The 11,265-nt window shown below is 36.2% G+C and overlaps 2 non-coding genes across 2 annotated transcripts; one reads left to right on the forward strand and one right to left on the reverse strand.

The window, feature by feature from the left end:
- The first annotated feature begins 1,440 nt into the window (after positions 1 to 1,440).
- On the forward strand, positions 1,441 to 1,638 carry LOC133337770 (U2 spliceosomal RNA). The gene has a single exon (XR_009754600.1). It is a non-coding gene; the product is annotated as a U2 spliceosomal RNA (small nuclear RNA).
- Positions 1,639 to 9,619: 7,981 nt separating this feature from the next.
- On the reverse strand, positions 9,620 to 9,747 carry LOC133337772 (U5 spliceosomal RNA). The gene has a single exon (XR_009754602.1). It is a non-coding gene; the product is annotated as a U5 spliceosomal RNA (small nuclear RNA).
- Positions 9,748 to 11,265: the final 1,518 nt, after the last annotated feature.

Below are 11,265 nucleotides of genomic sequence, written 5' to 3' on the forward strand. Positions count from 1 at the left end.
AGTCTACTTAATCGGTAGAAAACCAAACAAATTTAGGCAAACTATATCAGAGAATCTGTCTATACACTATATGTAGATGATCCCAGCATCATTTGACAGAAAACGCCCTATTAAGGCCCTTCAATCCTGTTATCTTTAAAAGGCCCACAGAAGGTCTTATATCTATTGAGCACCTACAGAAAATATTCCACAGGGGAGCTATAGATTCTAACTGGTAAAACATCGTCAAGTTCGGATGCGATAAACGTTTTAAACCGTCCACCATGTTGTACGTCTTCAATATGTCTTGAAGGTCCCGACCTTTATTTAGGCACTATGTCTTCGTAGGCTAGCTATTAAGGCCTATTTCAGGCTAGGTCTTAATAGCTAGCCTACGAAATTACAGGCACTTTGGTAGGGAATCTATGCTAGGAACAATCAACATGCATAAATTGAAGCAGAACCTTTGTATGGAGGCTGTTTGGAAAAGAATTGACCTGCAATGAAAATTATATCCACTTCGGTGGATGTAGGTCCAAAACATGGACCTGCATTGTCTGCAAATATATGTATTTAACACATCTCTATTATGATTTCAACGGTTAAATCGACAAAGAAATCTGTACTAGGTTTGTGCGTAGTCGAGTTCAAAAGTCGACTTTTCGATTTTTGCGTCTGACCAACAGTCGATTTTAGACTTTTCGGTCTCTACCTTGACTGAAAAGTCGACATTTCGAACTTTCGATTTTGTCGAACCAGTTCAAAATCAAAAGTCGACTTTTCGATTTTTGCGTCTGACCAAAAGTCGATTTTATACTTTTCAGTCTCTGCCTTGACTGAAAAGTTGACATTTCGATCTTTCGATTTTGTCGAACCAGTTCAAAATCGATTTTCGAGTTTTACTAACTAAAAATTAGATTTTTTTATACGAATTGTTATCAACCGATAAAATAAAGTTCTGGAATGTATATTTTTTAGGCAATTCATGCAGATGTCTAGTCGGTATGCTAAGGGAATATTAACTCTTATAAAGGAACCTTTATAGGCAGTTTATAAACATGTAAAAATTAGTTCCTATAGACTTATTAAAAAATTGTCTTCCAGATCTTAGTCCATTTTCTGAAGTTGTTTGTTTTTTTAATAAAATCCATCTTAGTGACTACATTTCTACTACGTGTGCGTTAGACACCTAATCCTCAAAACACAGATTTTTTTTGTTTTGTTGCACAAAAATTGAGTGTGTACCATTGACGATCACGCAGGTACCAACTACCTGGGTGTGACGACCATCAACAACCATCCCTTATTTTCCTTAAAAATGTGTATGTCACACACATTTCTATGGCCTTTCCTACAATCACTGTTAAAACCATTTTTCGTCCTTTGTATTCTCCTCTTATAATTCCCATTTACTTCGTATCCACTCTAGCGTATAACATTCATATCGATCAGTTGCTAGTTATCGCTTCTCGGCCTTATGGCTAAGATCAAAGTGTAGTATCTGTTCTTATCAGCTTAACATCTGATAGATCCTCCATCGGAGGACAACAAATGTTAAACTGATTTTTGGAAATTGACGGAAGTTCCAAGGGGCTTGCTCCACTTCTGTCGCGGGTTGGCCCGGTATTGCAGTACCGCCGGGATTTCGGCCCACATCAAATAATACATTTCAATTAAAAAATAATTTTGATACTTTTTTTGGCCTTGCCCTCTTGTGCCACATTTGAAGAAGATGAAGTCATGTCAGGAGGCCTTATATAAATAGGAAGACCTGTGAAAATACTGCCGATAATAGACTTTAGTTTAAAAAAGTCCTTCTACGGTGTATCGATGAACTGGTTAAAAAAAAAATATCCCACGATTTGATCTTAAATTTATAGGACTCCAAGAAGAAGATCTTTTATAGTTTTTATACCCACCCTTCATCACACTGTGGAACACGGTATTATGTCTTTGTCATATGTTTGTAGCAGGCAAAAGGGAACGAGATAGACACATGGTTCCTTTTGAGAATATGCATAGAATCACTTTCTAAGTTGATTTATGCATGTCCGCCAGTTGATGTTAAATTGGAAACAGGTCGCATTTATGATTCGAATTGGATGAAATTTGGCAAAGCTCATTTATTTGGCCCATGGACGAACCCTATTGAAATTGGAAAAAATCGGTTAAGATTTAGATATAGCTCCCATATAAATTTGGCATAGCGTACTGAATTGACTCTGGAATTATATGTGTTAAGTTTCGTGAAAATCGTTTCAGAGTTAGATATATCTCCTATATATATTTTCGTCTGTTTTTATGTATATGGTGCGCCAAAGACGCTAAGTTGGGCCGATTGGCACAGGTTTTGGTAAAAATGGTTCAGATTTAGATATATCTCCCATATATATTTTCGTGCGATTTTAGGTGAATGGTGCAAAATGTATTGGGTATTGTATGTTAGAAATCAGTTGAGAATTAGTTACAATATATATATATATATATATATATATTCGTCACATTTTTTCTAAGTTTATCAGATTGACACAGCATATCGAAATGGGACAAAAACAACTACCGGTAAGTTTGGATGAAAACCGTTCAAATTAAGATAAAGTTCCCATATATATATCTTCGTCCGATTTTATGTAAATGAAGTATCAAGTACCCTTCGTTTCGAAAGTTTGCACAAGGTATTGAATTGAGATTAGAATATTGAGTTGTTTTTAAAGTCCCCTATTTTTAGCGCACCCCAATCCTTCTAATGGACCTCAGTGGACAAAACCCCTTCCCGGTTATTCTGTTGGCAGAAGTATTTTGACAGTATTTGACTTACTGAAGAGCTTTTCACAGGGAAACTGCATTCTAGATGTTTTCCTTTTTAAATCCGTCCTTATACAGGTCTCCATGGACAAAATTCTCTTTGACAGTCAATGGTTTTTCAATTGGTTCAGTTGAATGTTTGTGAGAGAATAGTGATATTTACTCTCGCGAGAATACACGCGTGCGGTGGTTCGCCCGATAAGGCCATAGACTTCTTTCCACACATTGTTGGAGAGCAGACCGAAAATCCTAAAAAAAAATGTTTTCAATCTACAGGATTCCATGGATAAAGGATCCTTTATGTGCTTCCTATATTGGTTCTCTGCATGTAGGGGACGTTTAAAATGCCTTTGAAAATTAAGTCTTGTAGCTGGAATATTTATGGAAAGTTCTTCACCCTTCTCTATATTGAGGTCATGTAAAAATACTCCTTTCCAGAAAAGTCCTTTTATGGGGATTTTTCTCATTCCTTCTACTTGTAATCTATTATCCGGATTATTTTTACAGTTATTTCGCTAACAGAAGGACATAAAATCCCTCTACAGATATTCAATTAGCACACATTTCTTCCATTCGAGATAATTTATTTTTAAGGACCTTTGTGGATGACATCAGTGTTAGCAGTTCTTCTATAAGATCTCAATGTGTATTATGCTATTAGAAGGTCTACCATTATCTGAAGATATTTTTATACCCTCCACTATAGTATGGAGGGTATATTAATTTTGTCATTCCGTTTGTAACTCATCGAAATATTCATTTCCGACCCTATAAAGTATATATATTCTTGATCAGGGTAAAATTCTAAGACGATCTAGCCATGTCCGTCCGTCCGTCCGCCCGTTGTAATCACGCTATCTTCTGAAGGAATTGAGATAGGGTGCTGAAATTTTGCATAGGATTGTCTTTTGTCTGCAGCCAGGTCAAGTTCGAAGATGGAATATATCGGTCCACGTTTAGGCATTTTGGGGTTATTGAGCGCGTTTTTCAGCCGAATTCGCTGAAATTTGGTACACTGGGTTCTTATTAGATACTAAATGCCTCCACAAAAAATTATAAGTATAGGTCCATATTTTCTGGTAGCCCCCATATAACGGAACCCCCTAATTTTCAGTATTTTGGGGGTTTTGGTCGTATTTTTCCGCCGAATTTGCTGTAATTTAGTGTTTTGAGTTCTTAATAGGTACCAAATCTCTCTACAAAAAATTATGTATATAGGTCCATTTTTTCGGGTAGCACCCATATAAGGGTACCCGGCAAATTTCGGTATTTTGGGGTTCTTGAGCGCGTTTTTCAGCCGAATTCGCTGAAATTTGATACATTGGGTTCTTATTGGATACTAAATGTCTCCACGAAAAATTATAAATATAGGTCCACTTTTTCTGGTAGCCCCCATATAACGGTACGTCCCAATTTTCAGAATTTTGGGGGTTTTGATCGTATTTTTCCGCCGAATTAGCTGTAATTTAGTATTTTGAGTTCTTAATGGGTACCAAATCTCTCTACCAAAAATTATTAATATTGGTCCCCTTTTTGGGGTAGTCCCCATATAACCCCCTTTTTATATTAAAATAGTTATCTGATATGTTCCGCGTTTTGAGTTTGGTTCTAAGACTCTATTGTAATCATTTCACCTGCGGGGGATCGCGAGGTAAAAAATTAGAACGTAAGGTTCGATAATGAACTATAGCCGCATTTAGACCTAGCCTCTGTGGAGGTTTCAGAAGGAGTGGACCGATATTCCCCATCTTCGAATTTGAATTATCAATTAAAAATTTCTGAAATTTGTATTATGGTTTACATAATCCGATTTTAGACATGTCGGTATAGGTCCACTTTTTGGTATGTTCCCTTTATTTTCATTTCTAGTACCTGTCAGTATATCTATGGTGGAGGGTATCCAAAGTTCGGCCCGGCCGAACTTAACGCTTTTTCACTTGTTTAAAGTCTCCTATTGTCTATAGAATTCTTTCAGGAATTTTATTAATAGAATACCTTTTACATTTGGTCCTCCAATAGGCCGATCGGCAGAAGAACTTAAGTATTTCTTTTGCAATAAATAAATTCTTCTTCATGATTCTGTGGACTGAAGGTACGCACAATGGAACCTCGACGAAGGTCTACTAAGAGAAGATTTTTTTAAGAATTTCTCTATTGACTGACTACTCTTCCAAAGGCCGACTATAAATAGAAGACCTTATCAATTCCTTCAGGTGGAAAATATGTTAATGTACAAGACATCTACAGTAGAAGACTTTCTAAATTTTCTTGTTGGAAAGAAGTCCTTCTACTGAAACTCTACAAATGCGATTTTATAAAAGGAACGATATACATATATACAGATAATTTATTTTTGACATTTTTAAATATTCCATAGGAAGAGTCTCTGTGTTGACAGAATACCATCTACAGGTCTTCTTTTGACAGAAATAAGTTTACAGTTTTTTTTTATTGACAGAACATCATTCCTAGTCATTTCGGAAGATATTTATGTTTCTGTCCATATATATATATTTAATTTACAAAAGATCCTGTACCGGTCTTCTATTAAAGACAAATGACCCATCCATATATCTTATCTGGAAACAACTCCATATGTAGATATTCGTGGTCTGAAAACTTTATGATAGTAAAAGTAGTTCTACGGAAACTCGAAAATGGTGAGACTCCCGTTGCGAATTTTCTATTGACTGAATTCCATTTTGTCAGACGTTGTTCCGTTATTACACTACTTCTGAGAAACTAAGTCCATTGGATAACTCAATTAACCTCTATGGTCAGTTGACCTTCAGACATGCCTTCTGTAAAAATGGCTTCTTCTACGAGACCTCAATGGAGCTCTAAATCTGAAGGTTATTTACAATAAACAGAAACCTTTTTTATTTCTTTTGGGCAAAAAAGTTCTTCTAGATGACTGAATGGACTGGGGAACTTATGACAAGATTTCTAATTGTTGAACACCTTCAACAAAGCCTCAATAGGGAGGAAAAATAAAATAAGTTTATACATTTTATCGGAATATTGTTTACTAGCATTCTATTGCTTGAAGTCCTTCTTATTCTACAAAAAGTTTCCAATGAACAAAGACCCTTTCCAGAGGATCTTGGATAAAAGTAAAAACAAAACGAATTCTGCCGCCACTGTTTGGCCTATTGAAACAAATTTACACTGCATCAATGTCAGCGAACAAACAAAAGCTGGTAATGTGCCACCCAGACCTACCCCAAACCCCTCTAGAAAAAAAAACAAACAAAATACAACAACAAAAGCAAAAAAGCCCTTCATTAAAGCCGGCAACTTACTGTTGCATGTGTGTGGGCCAATGTTATGTAGAGGAATCCATGGACAGGCAATCATCATCCCATGCCAGGAGAGATCTCCATACAACAGGTATGTGTGTGTAAGTGGCCCCAACCACAGCATTTGAGAAATTCTCCAAAACAATCAACAAATCCATTCATGACAAAAACCACCACCACCACTAAGTCGTCCTGAAAGTCACAGACCTGCTCAGAACAAAAAGTGAGTGGGGGTTATTTGAATTTTGTAGGGATCCCTAAGGATTTTAGGGACCGTGCGCCTTAACGCAAAGAGAGCAGTATCCTGCTCTCTTTTCATAAAATTGTTGGCTAATTGGCAGGCGCATAAAAAGCTCCCTTAATTTGTCGCTGGCCAATTGGAGGCCTGTAAAATTCCAGAATTGGCTCTCATTTCATTGGCGAATAAAAATGCTGCATATTTCCAGGCGCCAGCAACAACAAAGCCCAGATGATTTATGAGTGAGGCCATGGAAAACGAGAGAGTGGGAGAGAGAATAAATTTTAAAATGCAATTGCATTCTCCAGGATTTTATGTGAGTTTCGGCAGGACGATTTTATGGATATTCGTCGAGGAAAATAAAGATTTATTACTCAATTTGGAAAATGTGAAATGTCAGTGGGAAACAACAAATGTGTGAGCATGACCGGCCATCAGCAAAAAAGAGAGGGAGAGAGAATGACTATGAAAACGTGTGAGTAGATGTGTGTTTGTTCTGTGGAAATGCAATTTTTGAGTCCTGCATATCGGCATTCAACCCTTTCTCTGAGCAATTCTTATTTTTGTTGCCAAATTCTGGAAGCATTGTATAGAGGTCCTGGTGAGGAGGTTGGAGTGCATTTCTGTGTTGATTTTTAAATGAGTGTGTGAATATGCATTTCTTCAATGTAGTTGAGCATTCGTGTGTGTGCGTGTGTGTGTGCTTGCACATTTTTACTACAAGTGCGCATTTGTAGTATTTACTTTAAAGTAGACGCCCAAGTGTATGTTATACTTTTTGCAAAATAAACAAAAACACCGCTTCCTTGTGATGCACACATGAGTATGTGTGTGTGGAATTTTTTCACTTCTGGTTTTTCCATTGAGGTTCCGTACAACAGCTCCCGGACTTCATCTGCTGGTAGTTGGTGTGAAGAAATCTTACTTTATTTTTTTTCTGTGACAAATCTTACTTTGTGACTGGGAATGCATTGACATTTTCATCCTAGGGAACCAAAACAAAAAAAACTTCTACTTTTTCCCATTGCCTATGTGTAGGCTTTCTTTGAAAAGAAGGTGACAAATATGGTTACTACACTTCAAGACCTCACCAGTTCTTGGCAAACTTGCACAGTGAGGTTTTACCTTACTGTGTGTGTGCGTTTGGTAAATCCTTGGCTTTATTTGAAAATGTAGACTTTTAGGCTTAAAAAAATATTTTGAGTAGGTTATTCTGGCATACCGTTAGGGGTAGAATGTAATTTAAAGGGGATTTAATTAAAGAGTCAGAGAAAAATAAAAATTTAGCATTTGAAAAAATATTTATTTAAAAAAATCCACGCCTCTTGTGGACACCCAAAAAAATGATTTAAACCAGTAAGGAAAGTAGTAAAGTCGGACTGGACCGACTATATGACACCCTTCACCACTTTGGGAATATTCTACATGGTCTCCTAACAGACGTCGCCTTTTCGAAAGAACATTGACATGAAATTGAAAGATATTTAGGGACATAGGCGCACAATTTTCCTTAAATCCGACAAAGGTGTTATTGGGAGCTATATCTAAATCTGAACCGCCTTTCACGAAACTTAGCACACATCATTCCAGACTTTATTCCATACGCTGCGTCGAATTTCGTACAAATCGAAAGATCTATGGGGGCTTTTGTTCATCATTAACGTTAAATCGGACAAATATATACATTGGAGATATATCTAAATCTGAACCGATTTTCACGAAACTTCACGTACGTCATTATAGACTAAATTCAGTACGCTTTGCCAAATGTCGTGCATATCGAAAGAAATTTAGGGTCTTTGGTGCACCATTTACCTTAAATATATATATATATATATATCTAAATCTGAACCGATTTCCACGAAACTTAGTACACATCATTCCAGACATAATTCAATACGCTATGCCAAATTTCGTGCAAATCGAAAGATATATAGGAACTTTGGTGCCCCATTTATCTTAAATCGGACGAAATTATATATGGGAGCTATATCTAAATATGAACCGATTTTCACGAAACTTCACGTTAGTCATCATAGGCTCAGTACAGTACGATATGTCAAATTTGCACTATTTACCTCACTATTTATTCAAATACTATTTACCTCAATTCGGACGAAAATATATATGAGAGCAATATCTAAATCTGACCCGATTTTCTCGAAACTTGACACTCTTCATTCTGGCCTCAATTCAGTACACTATGCCAAATTTCGCGCGAGTCGAAAGATATATAGGGACTTTGGTACACCATTTATCTTAAATCGGACAAAAATATATATGGGAGCTATATCTAAATCTGAACCGATGTTCACGAAACTTAGCACACATCATTCTAGGCTTAATTCGTTACACTGTGCCAAATTTCATGCACATCGAAAGATATATAGTGACTTTGGTACACCATTTACCTGAAATCGGACGAAAATATATATGGGAGCTATATCTAAATCTGAACCGAAATTTAGCACACATCATTCTGGACCCAATTCAGTGCCATATGCCAAATTTCGTGCAAATCGAAAGATATGTAGGGACTTTGGAGACCCATTTACCTTAAATCGGACGAAAATATATATGGGAGCTACACATAAATCTGACCCGATTTTCTCGAAATTGGCACACGCCATTCTTGACGTAATTCAGTACTTTATGCCAAATTTCGTGCAAATCGAAATATATATACGGACTTTGGTATACCATTTACATAGAATCGGACAAAACTATATATGGGAGCTATATCTAAATCTAAACCGATTTTCTCCAAACTTGGCAACTTGGCACATCATTCTGCACCTAACTCAGTACTCTATGCCAAATTATATTACTTATCCCTAGTACAGGTAGTCGACTTTCGACTAATCGAATTTTTGTATTGAAAAGTCTAAAAGTCGAAGTCGACTTTTGAGAAAATCGCAAATTCGACTTTCGATTTTCTTCATAAATTCTTGGTTTATTAGCACAAAACCGAAATTGTCCAAAACTTACACATTCCAGAACTTTTTCATCTGTTGAAAAATTTTTAGTAGATATTTCTTTAGTTGGTAAAAGTCGAAAATCGATTTTGAACATGTTTGCCAAAATGGAAAGATCGGATAGTCGACTTTTTAGTCAAAGGCAAAAATCAAATCGTCGACTTTTGCTCTCAACTACGTTTCCCTACCCTGTACCACAGTGTATAAAAAATCCACGCTTTTTGGGATTTATTAAAAAAAATGTTTATCAAAGTATACAGATCAAATATCCCACATAATTCGGATTTTTAACTTTAATTCTTCAAATTGATTCAATTATGGCCCAAAAACCCAAAAGGTTTCTAGGCCTGACAAAAAATTTATTTTAGACTCATTAGAGTGCTTCCTCTCCACGGAAATCTTTAGTAAAAGGCGAAAGATTTATTCGACAACTGAAGAGAAGCCAGAGTAAAGATCCACGGCACAAACTGAACGCTATTAGGCAGGGGTAAAATAGAGTGAATGAGAATTATTATTAAACATCACTGTGGCGGCCAACATGAAATCTACATTCTAAATGAAATTTTCCCTAAACCAAAGTGTTTTGTTCGAAACACACAAAGCGAATAGCTAATAAAACGGAATGTCTGATAGTTGCTCACTAAGTAACAGGGTTGGAAATGTTGAAATGTGTTAGCCAGCTGTTGAATGCCAAGAAATGTGTGCAGTCACACATTGAGTCATGTGCGTGCATGACATACATACATACATTGTGTGTTGTTATCATAGGGCCGATGACATGGATAGGCAGCCAGAAAATGCTTATATATGTAGGCTTGCTAGCTGTGTTTAGTGAACAGAGCTGGAATGTTTAAATCGTTTTTATATTGTAAACAAAATAAAATTAGCAGGAGTGGATGTTTTAAAGATTATTAAGAAATTAAAAAATAAATTAGAAAAATAATTTCTCAAATGATCTTCAAGCTAAGTTAAAAAATATGTTGTTTTAAGGATTTTCTAGCTTGGACTTTTTTAAATATTTTGCAAAGGTTTTTCATGCATGTATATAAAAAGATATTATTATACCCTCCACCATAGTATGGAGGGTATATTAATTTTGTTTTTCCGTTTGTAACACATCGAAATATTCATTTCCGACCCTATAAAGTATATATATTCTTGATCAGCGTAAAATTCTATGACAATATAGCCATGTCCGTCTGTGTGTCCGTCTGTCTTTTGTAATCACTCTAAACGAATTGATATAGATCGCCAAAATTTTGCATAGAGTCGTCCTTTGTCTGCAGGCAGGTCAAGTTCGAAGATGGGCTTTATCGGTCCACGGTTAGGCATAGCTCCCATATAAGGGTACCCCCCAATTTTCGGTAGTTTGAGGTAGCAAATCACTATACTAGAAATTATAAATATATATAAATATAGGTCAATTTTTTAGGGTAGGCCCCATATAAGGGTACCCCCCAATTTTCGGTATTTTGGGGTTCTTGAACGCGGTTTTCAACCGAATTCGCTGAAATTTGGTACATTGGGTTCTTATTGGGTACCAAATTTCCCCACTAAAAATTATAAATATAGGTCCACTTTTTCTGGTAGCCCCATATAAGTGTACCTCAAAATTTCCAGTTTTTGGGGGGGTTTGACCGGATTTTTTCACCGAATTGGCTGTAATTTAGTAATTTCAGTTATTATTGGGTAGCAAATCTCTCCACAGAAAATTATAAATAGAGGTCAATTTTTTCGGGTAGTCCCCATATAAGGGTACCTGCAATTTTCGAAATTTTGAGGTTCTTGAGCGTGTTTTTTAACCGAATTCGCTGAAATTTGGTATTTTGTAGTCGTATATGGTAACAAATCTCCCCACCAAATATTATTAATATTCACCCCTTTTTAGGGGTAGTCCCCATATAAACCCCTTTTTTATATTAAAATAGTTATATGATTTGTTCCGTGTGTTGCGGTTGGGTAGTCGTTA

The sequence above is a fragment of the Musca vetustissima genome, unplaced genomic scaffold, assembly GCF_032173495.1.
Source record: "Musca vetustissima isolate MV318-11 ecotype Yass unplaced genomic scaffold, APGP_CSIRO_Mvet_v1 utg18206, whole genome shotgun sequence".
Taxonomy (NCBI): Eukaryota; Metazoa; Arthropoda; class Insecta; order Diptera; family Muscidae; genus Musca; species Musca vetustissima.